This window comes from Hyla sarda, unplaced genomic scaffold (assembly GCF_029499605.1).
Source record: "Hyla sarda isolate aHylSar1 unplaced genomic scaffold, aHylSar1.hap1 scaffold_1785, whole genome shotgun sequence".
Taxonomy (NCBI): Eukaryota; Metazoa; Chordata; class Amphibia; order Anura; family Hylidae; genus Hyla; species Hyla sarda.
The window spans coordinates 55,262-69,449 of record NW_026608430.1 but is presented as its reverse complement, the minus strand read 5'-3'; the positions used below and the strand labels follow the sequence as shown (position 1 = coordinate 69,449).

The following is a 14,188-nucleotide window of genomic DNA, read 5'->3' as shown; positions in this document are numbered from 1 at the left end:
TCGTTTTTCTCCTTTTCGCCTCTTTTCTGGGCGTATTATTCTTCTTTTTCTTCTTTTTTTTCGTCTAATGCATACCCCATCAGTGCAGCAATGCTTATTCAATACCGCCAGCAGATGGAGACACTGGGGGATAATTTTCTAAGGATTTATACTGATTTTTCCTGTCTGAATTTGTCGCACAGAAAGTTGCAGGCCAAATATGTGTGACATTTCTGCGACTTTAGCTTCTAGAGCATTTTTACAACATTATACATAGGTGCTGAATACATAAAAAGCGACTGTTCAGCGACAGACAAGTCGCATCGGCTGAAAGTAGGCCAGAATGTCAGTCCATGTTGGAGCAGGTTTAGATACAGTCTAAAGTATAGATCTCAAAGTCTGTGCACAGAATTTAGCAAGGGCCTCGCACCTTCTGATGCATCAGGTAGGTGCACAATAGCATAGCCTAACCCTCTGTACTTTGGTCTATATTGATGCGGGACATAGACAGCCAGCTGATGACCAATCCATTAGTGCAATGGATGGCTGGAAGCATTTGTCTTTGCCTTTGCAATACCACAGAAGCAATGCATGGTCAATGTACAGCAATGACACACCTGTGTGAACAGCCAGGAGACCCCCCCCCCCCCCCCATGTTATGTTACATAGTTACATAGTTAGTACGGTCGAAAAAAGACATATGTCCATCAAGTTCAACCAGGGAATTAAGGGGTAGGGGTGTGGCGCGATATTGGGGAAGGGATGAGATTTTATATTTCTTCATAAGCATTAATCTTATTTTGTCAATTAGGAACATTCAGCACCCACCCGCTATCAAGGCAGCTGCCTATCATGTCATGCCCTACCTGCACAGGTGTGCTGGCTACTCAAATGATCCAATTAAGGAGGCCATTTAGTCAGCAGCAGCAGAAGTCCTGTGCCTGGACGCTCCAACAGCGGCCAGACACAAGCAGAAGCAGAAGCAGCAGAAGCAGCAGCAGCACCACCTTTTGTTTTTTGGCTGCAGCAGCAGCAAGGCCCACAGGGCTGGCTAGCTGGCTAGCCAGCAAGCAGGTAGCAATGAAAGTAGGAATCTTTCTTTTTAACCCTGTAAGGGGGTGGTGCACTGTACCCGAAGATACTGCCATATCGGGTCAATGCATAGGGCGACGGAAGCAAGCTTCGAAATCGGCCCCCGTTCTCAAAAATCCATTTAATATATGGTCCCCAGATAGGGGACGTATCAGATATTAAACTGATAAGAACAGATACTACACTTGATCTTAGCCAAAAGGCCGAGAAGCGATAACCGTGAAAGGGGCGGGCCCAACAAGGTGCCCTTCATGGGCACTATCACTGCTTGCTGTCAGGGAGGCTGCCAGACAATTTTCCATGCACACTCTGGGCTGGGGGGCAGTCAACCACCAGTACACACAGCAGAACCTAAACCCATACCATTATTGCTAAGCAGCAAGACAGGGGCCCATTGCACTCCCACGGGGCCTTTTTAAATGCAATCCATAACCCGGATTTGCCAGGAACCCTTCTTACTCCTCCTACTTGCATGTGACACTGGGCTTAGGATCTGCATAGGAAACACACACACAAGCACACACCTACCTTTGTTGCCTGCAGATGCCTCCTTGGCTGTCCCCAAACGGTATCAAACCAACACCCACGGGAAGCTGTAAGCATAGAGGACATGCCTGCACCCCATTGGACTTACCTGTGTGGGTTAAACCCGGGTTATTTGACAACCTATGGCGGTGATGGTTCTGCTCAGGCAGAGCAGTGCTGATGCTCCTCATAAAGCTGTCGCTGCTGTGAAGGTTCTAGGTGACATCACAAATCCCTATGGTTACATACACAACAAAGCTGGGTTGTTGTTGTTTACACTCTGCAAGGCCTGTGGAAGTGAGTGACATCATAGCACTGTAGTTCTGAGGGTTCTAGATGGATGCAACAATCTCCTGTTGCTTCTATGAAGGCCATAATAGACGACATCACCAAACAGCTCCATAGTCACATACACAGCAAAGGAGAGATGTTGTTTACACCTAGTGATGTCAGTGGTATTGAGTGACATCACAGCACAGTGCTAAGGCTCCTGGGCCTGGACACAGCAGCGGCTGCAATATCTCAACGGAGAATACGTTTATATATATGTGTGTGTGTGCGCGTATATATATATATATATATATATATATATATATATATATATATTTCTCCGCCGAAATCACTTTTAAACCCATTTCCACCTTTTTTTCCCTTCTCTTCCTCTTACTTTTTTTTCACGTTTTTTTACGTTTTTCTCCTTTTCGCCTCTTTTCTGGGCGTATTATTCTTCTTTTTCTTCTTTTTTTTCGTCTAATGCATACCCCATCAGTGCAGCAATGCTTATTCAATACCGCCAGCAGATGGAGACACTGGGGGATAATTTTCTAAGGATTTATACTGATTTTTCCTGTCTGAATTTGTCGCACAGAAAGTTGCAGGCCAAATATGTGTGACATTTCTGCGACTTTAGCTTCTAGAGCATTTTTACAACATTATACATAGGTGCTGAATACATAAAAAGCGACTGTTCAGCGACAGACAAGTCGCATCGGCTGAAAGTAGGCCAGAATGTCAGTCCATGTTGGAGCAGGTTTAGATACAGTCTAAAGTATAGATCTCAAAGTCTGTGCACAGAATTTAGCAAGGGCCTCGCACCTTCTGATGCATCAGGTAGGTGCACAATAGCATAGCCTAACCCTCTGTACTTTGGTCTATATTGATGCGGGACATAGACAGCCAGCTGATGACCAATCCATTAGTGCAATGGATGGCTGGAAGCATTTGTCTTTGCCTTTGCAATACCACAGAAGCAATGCATGGTCAATGTACAGCAATGACACACCTGTGTGAACAGCCAGGAGACCCCCCCCCCCCCCCCCATGTTATGTTACATAGTTACATAGTTAGTACGGTCGAAAAAAGACATATGTCCATCAAGTTCAACCAGGGAATTAAGGGGTAGGGGTGTGGCGCGATATTGGGGAAGGGATGAGATTTTATATTTCTTCATAAGCATTAATCTTATTTTGTCAATTAGGAACATTCAGCACCCACCCGCTATCAAGGCAGCTGCCTATCATGTCATGCCCTACCTGCACAGGTGTGCTGGCTACTCAAATGATCCAATTAAGGAGGCCATTTAGTCAGCAGCAGCAGAAGTCCTGTGCCTGGACGCTCCAACAGCGGCCAGACACAAGCAGAAGCAGAAGCAGCAGAAGCAGCAGCAGCACCACCTTTTGTTTTTTGGCTGCAGCAGCAGCAAGGCCCACAGGGCTGGCTAGCTGGCTAGCCAGCAAGCAGGTAGCAATGAAAGTAGGAATCTTTCTTTTTAACCCTGTAAGGGGGTGGTGCACTGTACCCGAAGATACTGCCATATCGGGTCAATGCATAGGGCGACGGAAGCAAGCTTCGAAATCGGCCCCCGTTCTCAAAAATCCATTTAATATATGGTCCCCAGATAGGGGACGTATCAGATATTAAACTGATAAGAACAGATACTACACTTGATCTTAGCCAAAAGGCCGAGAAGCGATAACCGTGAAAGGGGCGGGCCCAACAAGGTGCCCTTCATGGGCACTATCACTGCTTGCTGTCAGGGAGGCTGCCAGACAATTTTCCATGCACACTCTGGGCTGGGGGGCAGTCAACCACCAGTACACACAGCAGAACCTAAACCCATACCATTATTGCTAAGCAGCAAGACAGGGGCCCATTGCACTCCCACGGGGCCTTTTTAAATGCAATCCATAACCCGGATTTGCCAGGAACCCTTCTTACTCCTCCTACTTGCATGTGACACTGGGCTTAGGATCTGCATAGGAAACACACACACAAGCACACACCTACCTTTGTTGCCTGCAGATGCCTCCTTGGCTGTCCCCAAACGGTATCAAACCAACACCCACGGGAAGCTGTAAGCATAGAGGACATGCCTGCACCCCATTGGACTTACCTGTGTGGGTTAAACCCGGGTTATTTGACAACCTATGGCGGTGATGGTTCTGCTCAGGCAGAGCAGTGCTGATGCTCCTCATAAAGCTGTCGCTGCTGTGAAGGTTCTAGGTGACATCACAAATCCCTATGGTTACATACACAACAAAGCTGGGTTGTTGTTGTTTACACTCTGCAAGGCCTGTGGAAGTGAGTGACATCATAGCACTGTAGTTCTGAGGGTTCTAGATGGATGCAACAATCTCCTGTTGCTTCTATGAAGGCCATAATAGACGACATCACCAAACAGCTCCATAGTCACATACACAGCAAAGGAGAGATGTTGTTTACACCTAGTGATGTCAGTGGTATTGAGTGACATCACAGCACAGTGCTAAGGCTCCTGGGCCTGGACACAGCAGCGGCTGCAATATCTCAACGGAGAATACGTTTATATATATGTGTGTGTGTGCGCGTATATATATATATATATATATATATATATATATATATATATATTTCTCCGCCGAAATCACTTTTAAACCCATTTCCACCTTTTTTTCCCTTCTCTTCCTCTTACTTTTTTTTCACGTTTTTTTACGTTTTTCTCCTTTTCGCCTCTTTTCTGGGCGTATTATTCTTCTTTTTCTTCTTTTTTTTCGTCTAATGCATACCCCATCAGTGCAGCAATGCTTATTCAATACCGCCAGCAGATGGAGACACTGGGGGATAATTTTCTAAGGATTTATACTGATTTTTCCTGTCTGAATTTGTCGCACAGAAAGTTGCAGGCCAAATATGTGTGACATTTCTGCGACTTTAGCTTCTAGAGCATTTTTACAACATTATACATAGGTGCTGAATACATAAAAAGCGACTGTTCAGCGACAGACAAGTCGCATCGGCTGAAAGTAGGCCAGAATGTCAGTCCATGTTGGAGCAGGTTTAGATACAGTCTAAAGTATAGATCTCAAAGTCTGTGCACAGAATTTAGCAAGGGCCTCGCACCTTCTGATGCATCAGGTAGGTGCACAATAGCATAGCCTAACCCTCTGTACTTTGGTCTATATTGATGCGGGACATAGACAGCCAGCTGATGACCAATCCATTAGTGCAATGGATGGCTGGAAGCATTTGTCTTTGCCTTTGCAATACCACAGAAGCAATGCATGGTCAATGTACAGCAATGACACACCTGTGTGAACAGCCAGGAGACCCCCCCCCCCCCCCCCCCCATGTTATGTTACATAGTTACATAGTTAGTACGGTCGAAAAAAGACATATGTCCATCAAGTTCAACCAGGGAATTAAGGGGTAGGGGTGTGGCGCGATATTGGGGAAGGGATGAGATTTTATATTTCTTCATAAGCATTAATCTTATTTTGTCAATTAGGAACATTCAGCACCCACCCGCTATCAAGGCAGCTGCCTATCATGTCATGCCCTACCTGCACAGGTGTGCTGGCTACTCAAATGATCCAATTAAGGAGGCCATTTAGTCAGCAGCAGCAGAAGTCCTGTGCCTGGACGCTCCAACAGCGGCCAGACACAAGCAGAAGCAGAAGCAGCAGAAGCAGCAGCAGCACCACCTTTTGTTTTTTGGCTGCAGCAGCAGCAAGGCCCACAGGGCTGGCTAGCTGGCTAGCCAGCAAGCAGGTAGCAATGAAAGTAGGAATCTTTCTTTTTAACCCTGTAAGGGGGTGGTGCACTGTACCCGAAGATACTGCCATATCGGGTCAATGCATAGGGCGACGGAAGCAAGCTTCGAAATCGGCCCCCGTTCTCAAAAATCCATTTAATATATGGTCCCCAGATAGGGGACGTATCAGATATTAAACTGATAAGAACAGATACTACACTTGATCTTAGCCAAAAGGCCGAGAAGCGATAACCGTGAAAGGGGCGGGCCCAACAAGGTGCCCTTCATGGGCACTATCACTGCTTGCTGTCAGGGAGGCTGCCAGACAATTTTCCATGCACACTCTGGGCTGGGGGGCAGTCAACCACCAGTACACACAGCAGAACCTAAACCCATACCATTATTGCTAAGCAGCAAGACAGGGGCCCATTGCACTCCCACGGGGCCTTTTTAAATGCAATCCATAACCCGGATTTGCCAGGAACCCTTCTTACTCCTCCTACTTGCATGTGACACTGGGCTTAGGATCTGCATAGGAAACACACACACAAGCACACACCTACCTTTGTTGCCTGCAGATGCCTCCTTGGCTGTCCCCAAACGGTATCAAACCAACACCCACGGGAAGCTGTAAGCATAGAGGACATGCCTGCACCCCATTGGACTTACCTGTGTGGGTTAAACCCGGGTTATTTGACAACCTATGGCGGTGATGGTTCTGCTCAGGCAGAGCAGTGCTGATGCTCCTCATAAAGCTGTCGCTGCTGTGAAGGTTCTAGGTGACATCACAAATCCCTATGGTTACATACACAACAAAGCTGGGTTGTTGTTGTTTACACTCTGCAAGGCCTGTGGAAGTGAGTGACATCATAGCACTGTAGTTCTGAGGGTTCTAGATGGATGCAACAATCTCCTGTTGCTTCTATGAAGGCCATAATAGACGACATCACCAAACAGCTCCATAGTCACATACACAGCAAAGGAGAGATGTTGTTTACACCTAGTGATGTCAGTGGTATTGAGTGACATCACAGCACAGTGCTAAGGCTCCTGGGCCTGGACACAGCAGCGGCTGCAATATCTCAACGGAGAATACGTTTATATATATGTGTGTGTGTGCGCGTATATATATATATATATATATATATATATATATATATATATATATTTCTCCGCCGAAATCACTTTTAAACCCATTTCCACCTTTTTTTCCCTTCTCTTCCTCTTACTTTTTTTTCACGTTTTTTTACGTTTTTCTCCTTTTCGCCTCTTTTCTGGGCGTATTATTCTTCTTTTTCTTCTTTTTTTTCGTCTAATGCATACCCCATCAGTGCAGCAATGCTTATTCAATACCGCCAGCAGATGGAGACACTGGGGGATAATTTTCTAAGGATTTATACTGATTTTTCCTGTCTGAATTTGTCGCACAGAAAGTTGCAGGCCAAATATGTGTGACATTTCTGCGACTTTAGCTTCTAGAGCATTTTTACAACATTATACATAGGTGCTGAATACATAAAAAGCGACTGTTCAGCGACAGACAAGTCGCATCGGCTGAAAGTAGGCCAGAATGTCAGTCCATGTTGGAGCAGGTTTAGATACAGTCTAAAGTATAGATCTCAAAGTCTGTGCACAGAATTTAGCAAGGGCCTCGCACCTTCTGATGCATCAGGTAGGTGCACAATAGCATAGCCTAACCCTCTGTACTTTGGTCTATATTGATGCGGGACATAGACAGCCAGCTGATGACCAATCCATTAGTGCAATGGATGGCTGGAAGCATTTGTCTTTGCCTTTGCAATACCACAGAAGCAATGCATGGTCAATGTACAGCAATGACACACCTGTGTGAACAGCCAGGAGACCCCCCCCCCCCCCCCATGTTATGTTACATAGTTACATAGTTAGTACGGTCGAAAAAAGACATATGTCCATCAAGTTCAACCAGGGAATTAAGGGGTAGGGGTGTGGCGCGATATTGGGGAAGGGATGAGATTTTATATTTCTTCATAAGCATTAATCTTATTTTGTCAATTAGGAACATTCAGCACCCACCCGCTATCAAGGCAGCTGCCTATCATGTCATGCCCTACCTGCACAGGTGTGCTGGCTACTCAAATGATCCAATTAAGGAGGCCATTTAGTCAGCAGCAGCAGAAGTCCTGTGCCTGGACGCTCCAACAGCGGCCAGACACAAGCAGAAGCAGAAGCAGCAGAAGCAGCAGCAGCACCACTTTTTGTTTTTTGGCTGCAGCAGCAGCAAGGCCCACAGGGCTGGCTAGCTGGCTAGCCAGCAAGCAGGTAGCAATGAAAGTAGGAATCTTTCTTTTTAACCCTGTAAGGGGGTGGTGCACTGTACCCGAAGATACTGCCATATCGGGTCAATGCATAGGGCGACGGAAGCAAGCTTCGAAATCGGCCCCCGTTCTCAAAAATCCATTTAATATATGGTCCCCAGATAGGGGACGTATCAGATATTAAACTGATAAGAACAGATACTACACTTGATCTTAGCCAAAAGGCCGAGAAGCGATAACCGTGAAAGGGGCGGGCCCAACAAGGTGCCCTTCATGGGCACTATCACTGCTTGCTGTCAGGGAGGCTGCCAGACAATTTTCCATGCACACTCTGGGCTGGGGGGCAGTCAACCACCAGTACACACAGCAGAACCTAAACCCATACCATTATTGCTAAGCAGCAAGACAGGGGCCCATTGCACTCCCACGGGGCCTTTTTAAATGCAATCCATAACCCGGATTTGCCAGGAACCCTTCTTACTCCTCCTACTTGCATGTGACACTGGGCTTAGGATCTGCATAGGAAACACACACACAAGCACACACCTACCTTTGTTGCCTGCAGATGCCTCCTTGGCTGTCCCCAAACGGTATCAAACCAACACCCACGGGAAGCTGTAAGCATAGAGGACATGCCTGCACCCCATTGGACTTACCTGTGTGGGTTAAACCCGGGTTATTTGACAACCTATGGCGGTGATGGTTCTGCTCAGGCAGAGCAGTGCTGATGCTCCTCATAAAGCTGTCGCTGCTGTGAAGGTTCTAGGTGACATCACAAATCCCTATGGTTACATACACAACAAAGCTGGGTTGTTGTTGTTTACACTCTGCAAGGCCTGTGGAAGTGAGTGACATCATAGCACTGTAGTTCTGAGGGCTCTAGATGGATGCAACAATCTCCTGTTGCTTCTATGAAGGCCATAATAGACGACATCACCAAACAGCTCCATAGTCACATACACAGCAAAGGAGAGATGTTGTTTACACCTAGTGATGTCAGTGGTATTGAGTGACATCACAGCACAGTGCTAAGGCTCCTGGGCCTGGACACAGCAGCGGCTGCAATATCTCAACGGAGAATACGTTTATATATATGTGTGTGTGTGCGCGTATATATATATATATATATATATATATATATATATATATTTCTCCGCCGAAATCACTTTTAAACCCATTTCCACCTTTTTTTCCCTTCTCTTCCTCTTACTTTTTTTTCACGTTTTTTTACGTTTTTCTCCTTTTCGCCTCTTTTCTGGGCGTATTATTCTTCTTTTTCTTCTTTTTTTTCGTCTAATGCATACCCCATCAGTGCAGCAATGCTTATTCAATACCGCCAGCAGATGGAGACACTGGGGGATAATTTTCTAAGGATTTATACTGATTTTTCCTGTCTGAATTTGTCGCACAGAAAGTTGCAGGCCAAATATGTGTGACATTTCTGCGACTTTAGCTTCTAGAGCATTTTTACAACATTATACATAGGTGCTGAATACATAAAAAGCGACTGTTCAGCGACAGACAAGTCGCATCGGCTGAAAGTAGGCCAGAATGTCAGTCCATGTTGGAGCAGGTTTAGATACAGTCTAAAGTATAGATCTCAAAGTCTGTGCACAGAATTTAGCAAGGGCCTCGCACCTTCTGATGCATCAGGTAGGTGCACAATAGCATAGCCTAACCCTCTGTACTTTGGTCTATATTGATGCGGGACATAGACAGCCAGCTGATGACCAATCCATTAGTGCAATGGATGGCTGGAAGCATTTGTCTTTGCCTTTGCAATACCACAGAAGCAATGCATGGTCAATGTACAGCAATGACACACCTGTGTGAACAGCCAGGAGACCCCCCCCCCCCCCCCATGTTATGTTACATAGTTACATAGTTAGTACGGTCGAAAAAAGACATATGTCCATCAAGTTCAACCAGGGAATTAAGGGGTAGGGGTGTGGCGCGATATTGGGGAAGGGATGAGATTTTATATTTCTTCATAAGCATTAATCTTATTTTGTCAATTAGGAACATTCAGCACCCACCCGCTATCAAGGCAGCTGCCTATCATGTCATGCCCTACCTGCACAGGTGTGCTGGCTACTCAAATGATCCAATTAAGGAGGCCATTTAGTCAGCAGCAGCAGAAGTCCTGTGCCTGGACGCTCCAACAGCGGCCAGACACAAGCAGAAGCAGAAGCAGCAGAAGCAGCAGCAGCACCACCTTTTGTTTTTTGGCTGCAGCAGCAGCAAGGCCCACAGGGCTGGCTAGCTGGCTAGCCAGCAAGCAGGTAGCAATGAAAGTAGGAATTTTTCTTTTTAACCCTGTAAGGGGGTGGTGCACTGTACCCGAAGATACTGCCATATCGGGTCAATGCATAGGGCGACGGAAGCAAGCTTCGAAATCGGCCCCCGTTCTCAAAAATCCATTTAATATATGGTCCCCAGATAGGGGACGTATCAGATATTAAACTGATAAGAACAGATACTACACTTGATCTTAGCCAAAAGGCCGAGAAGCGATAACCGTGAAAGGGGCGGGCCCAACAAGGTGCCCTTCATGGGCACTATCACTGCTTGCTGTCAGGGAGGCTGCCAGACAATTTTCCATGCACACTCTGGGCTGGGGGGCAGTCAACCACCAGTACACACAGCAGAACCTAAACCCATACCATTATTGCTAAGCAGCAAGACAGGGGCCCATTGCACTCCCACGGGGCCTTTTTAAATGCAATCCATAACCCGGATTTGCCAGGAACCCTTCTTACTCCTCCTACTTGCATGTGACACTGGGCTTAGGATCTGCATAGGAAACACACACACAAGCACACACCTACCTTTGTTGCCTGCAGATGCCTCCTTGGCTGTCCCCAAACGGTATCAAACCAACACCCACGGGAAGCTGTAAGCATAGAGGACATGCCTGCACCCCATTGGACTTACCTGTGTGGGTTAAACCCGGGTTATTTGACAACCTATGGCGGTGATGGTTCTGCTCAGGCAGAGCAGTGCTGATGCTCCTCATAAAGCTGTCGCTGCTGTGAAGGTTCTAGGTGACATCACAAATCCCTATGGTTACATACACAACAAAGCTGGGTTGTTGTTGTTTACACTCTGCAAGGCCTGTGGAAGTGAGTGACATCATAGCACTGTAGTTCTGAGGGTTCTAGATGGATGCAACAATCTCCTGTTGCTTCTATGAAGGCCATAATAGACGACATCACCAAACAGCTCCATAGTCACATACACAGCAAAGGAGAGATGTTGTTTACACCTAGTGATGTCAGTGGTATTGAGTGACATCACAGCACAGTGCTAAGGCTCCTGGGCCTGGACACAGCAGCGGCTGCAATATCTCAACGGAGAATACGTTTATATATATGTGTGTGTGTGCGCGTATATATATATATATATATATATATATATATATATATATATATATATATATATTTCTCCGCCGAAATCACTTTTAAACCCATTTCCACCTTTTTTTCCCTTCTCTTCCTCTTACTTTTTTTTCACGTTTTTTTACGTTTTTCTCCTTTTCGCCTCTTTTCTGGGCGTATTATTCTTCTTTTTCTTCTTTTTTTTCGTCTAATGCATACCCCATCAGTGCAGCAATGCTTATTCAATACCGCCAGCAGATGGAGACACTGGGGGATAATTTTCTAAGGATTTATACTGATTTTTCCTGTCTGAATTTGTCGCACAGAAAGTTGCAGGCCAAATATGTGTGACATTTCTGCGACTTTAGCTTCTAGAGCATTTTTACAACATTATACATAGGTGCTGAATACATAAAAAGCGACTGTTCAGCGACAGACAAGTCGCATCGGCTGAAAGTAGGCCAGAATGTCAGTCCATGTTGGAGCAGGTTTAGATACAGTCTAAAGTATAGATCTCAAAGTCTGTGCACAGAATTTAGCAAGGGCCTCGCACCTTCTGATGCATCAGGTAGGTGCACAATAGCATAGCCTAACCCTCTGTACTTTGGTCTATATTGATGCGGGACATAGACAGCCAGCTGATGACCAATCCATTAGTGCAATGGATGGCTGGAAGCATTTGTCTTTGCCTTTGCAATACCACAGAAGCAATGCATGGTCAATGTACAGCAATGACACACCTGTGTGAACAGCCAGGAGACCCCCCCCCCCCCATGTTATGTTACATAGTTACATAGTTAGTACGGTCGAAAAAAGACATATGTCCATCAAGTTCAACCAGGGAATTAAGGGGTAGGGGTGTGGCGCGATATTGGGGAAGGGATGAGATTTTATATTTCTTCATAAGCATTAATCTTATTTTGTCAATTAGGAACATTCAGCACCCACCCGCTATCAAGGCAGCTGCCTATCATGTCATGCCCTACCTGCACAGGTGTGCTGGCTACTCAAATGATCCAATTAAGGAGGCCATTTAGTCAGCAGCAGCAGAAGTCCTGTGCCTGGACGCTCCAACAGCGGCCAGACACAAGCAGAAGCAGAAGCAGCAGAAGCAGCAGCAGCACCACCTTTTGTTTTTTGGCTGCAGCAGCAGCAAGGCCCACAGGGCTGGCTAGCTGGCTAGCCAGCAAGCAGGTAGCAATGAAAGTAGGAATCTTTCTTTTTAACCCTGTAAGGGGGTGGTGCACTGTACCCGAAGATACTGCCATATCGGGTCAATGCATAGGGCGACGGAAGCAAGCTTCGAAATCGGCCCCCGTTCTCAAAAATCCATTTAATATATGGTCCCCAGATAGGGGACGTATCAGATATTAAACTGATAAGAACAGATACTACACTTGATCTTAGCCAAAAGGCCGAGAAGCGATAACCGTGAAAGGGGCGGGCCCAACAAGGTGCCCTTCATGGGCACTATCACTGCTTGCTGTCAGGGAGGCTGCCAGACAATTTTCCATGCACACTCTGGGCTGGGGGGCAGTCAACCACCAGTACACACAGCAGAACCTAAACCCATACCATTATTGCTAAGCAGCAAGACAGGGGCCCATTGCACTCCCACGGGGCCTTTTTAAATGCAATCCATAACCCGGATTTGCCAGGAACCCTTCTTACTCCTCCTACTTGCATGTGACACTGGGCTTAGGATCTGCATAGGAAACACACACACAAGCACACACCTACCTTTGTTGCCTGCAGATGCCTCCTTGGCTGTCCCCAAACGGTATCAAACCAACACCCACGGGAAGCTGTAAGCATAGAGGACATGCCTGCACCCCATTGGACTTACCTGTGTGGGTTAAACCCGGGTTATTTGACAACCTATGGCGGTGATGGTTCTGCTCAGGCAGAGCAGTGCTGATGCTCCTCATAAAGCTGTCGCTGCTGTGAAGGTTCTAGGTGACATCACAAATCCCTATGGTTACATACACAACAAAGCTGGGTTGTTGTTGTTTACACTCTGCAAGGCCTGTGGAAGTGAGTGACATCATAGCACTGTAGTTCTGAGGGTTCTAGATGGATGCAACAATCTCCTGTTGCTTCTATGAAGGCCATAATAGACGACATCACCAAACAGCTCCATAGTCACATACACAGCAAAGGAGAGATGTTGTTTACACCTAGTGATGTCAGTGGTATTGAGTGACATCACAGCACAGTGCTAAGGCTCCTGGGCCTGGACACAGCAGCGGCTGCAATATCTCAACGGAGAATACGTTTATATATATGTGTGTGTGTGCGCGTATATATATATATATATATATATATATATATATATATATATATATTTCTCCGCCGAAATCACTTTTAAATCCTTTTCCACCTTTTTTTCCCTTCTCTTCCTCTTACTTTTTTTTCACGTTTTTTTACGTTTTTCTCCTTTTCGCCTCTTTTCTGGGCGTATTATTCTTCTTTTTCTTCTTTTTTTTCGTCTAATGCATACCCCATCAGTGCAGCAATGCTTATTCAATACCGCCAGCAGATGGAGACACTGGGGGATCATTTTCTAAGGATTTATACTGATTTTTCCTGTCTGAATTTGTCGCACAGAAAGTTGCAGGCCAAATATGTGTGACATTTCTGCGACTTTAGCTTCTAGAGCATTTTTACAACATTATACATAGGTGCTGAATACATAAAAAGCGACTGTTCAGCGACAGACAAGTCGCATCGGCTGAAAGTAGGCCAGAATGTCAGTCCATGTTGGAGCAGGTTTAGATACAGTCTAAAGTATAGATCTCAAAGTCTGTGCACAGAATTTAGCAAGGGCCTCCCACCTTCTGATGCATCAGGTAGGTGCACAATAGCATAGCCTAACCCTCTGTACTTTGGTCTATATTGATGCGGGACAT

The 14,188-nt window shown here is 46.0% G+C and overlaps 6 non-coding genes across 6 annotated transcripts; all 6 read right to left on the bottom strand.

The window, feature by feature from the left end:
* Positions 1–1,095: 1,095 nt before the first annotated feature.
* LOC130313844 (U2 spliceosomal RNA) lies at positions 1,096–1,286 on the bottom strand. Its single transcript, XR_008861696.1, has one exon. It is a non-coding gene; the product is annotated as a U2 spliceosomal RNA (small nuclear RNA).
* Positions 1,287–3,378: 2,092 nt separating this feature from the next.
* Positions 3,379–3,569, bottom strand: LOC130313843 (U2 spliceosomal RNA). The gene has a single exon (XR_008861695.1). It is a non-coding gene; the product is annotated as a U2 spliceosomal RNA (small nuclear RNA).
* A 2,095-nt stretch (positions 3,570–5,664) lies between these two features.
* LOC130313842 (U2 spliceosomal RNA) lies at positions 5,665–5,855 on the bottom strand. Its single transcript, XR_008861694.1, has one exon. It is a non-coding gene; the product is annotated as a U2 spliceosomal RNA (small nuclear RNA).
* Positions 5,856–7,948: 2,093 nt separating this feature from the next.
* LOC130313841 (U2 spliceosomal RNA) lies at positions 7,949–8,139 on the bottom strand. Its single transcript, XR_008861693.1, has one exon. It is a non-coding gene; the product is annotated as a U2 spliceosomal RNA (small nuclear RNA).
* Positions 8,140–10,226: 2,087 nt separating this feature from the next.
* LOC130313840 (U2 spliceosomal RNA) lies at positions 10,227–10,417 on the bottom strand. Its single transcript, XR_008861692.1, has one exon. It is a non-coding gene; the product is annotated as a U2 spliceosomal RNA (small nuclear RNA).
* Positions 10,418–12,515: 2,098 nt separating this feature from the next.
* LOC130313839 (U2 spliceosomal RNA) lies at positions 12,516–12,706 on the bottom strand. Its single transcript, XR_008861691.1, has one exon. It is a non-coding gene; the product is annotated as a U2 spliceosomal RNA (small nuclear RNA).
* Between the last annotated feature and the right edge of the window lie 1,482 nt (positions 12,707–14,188).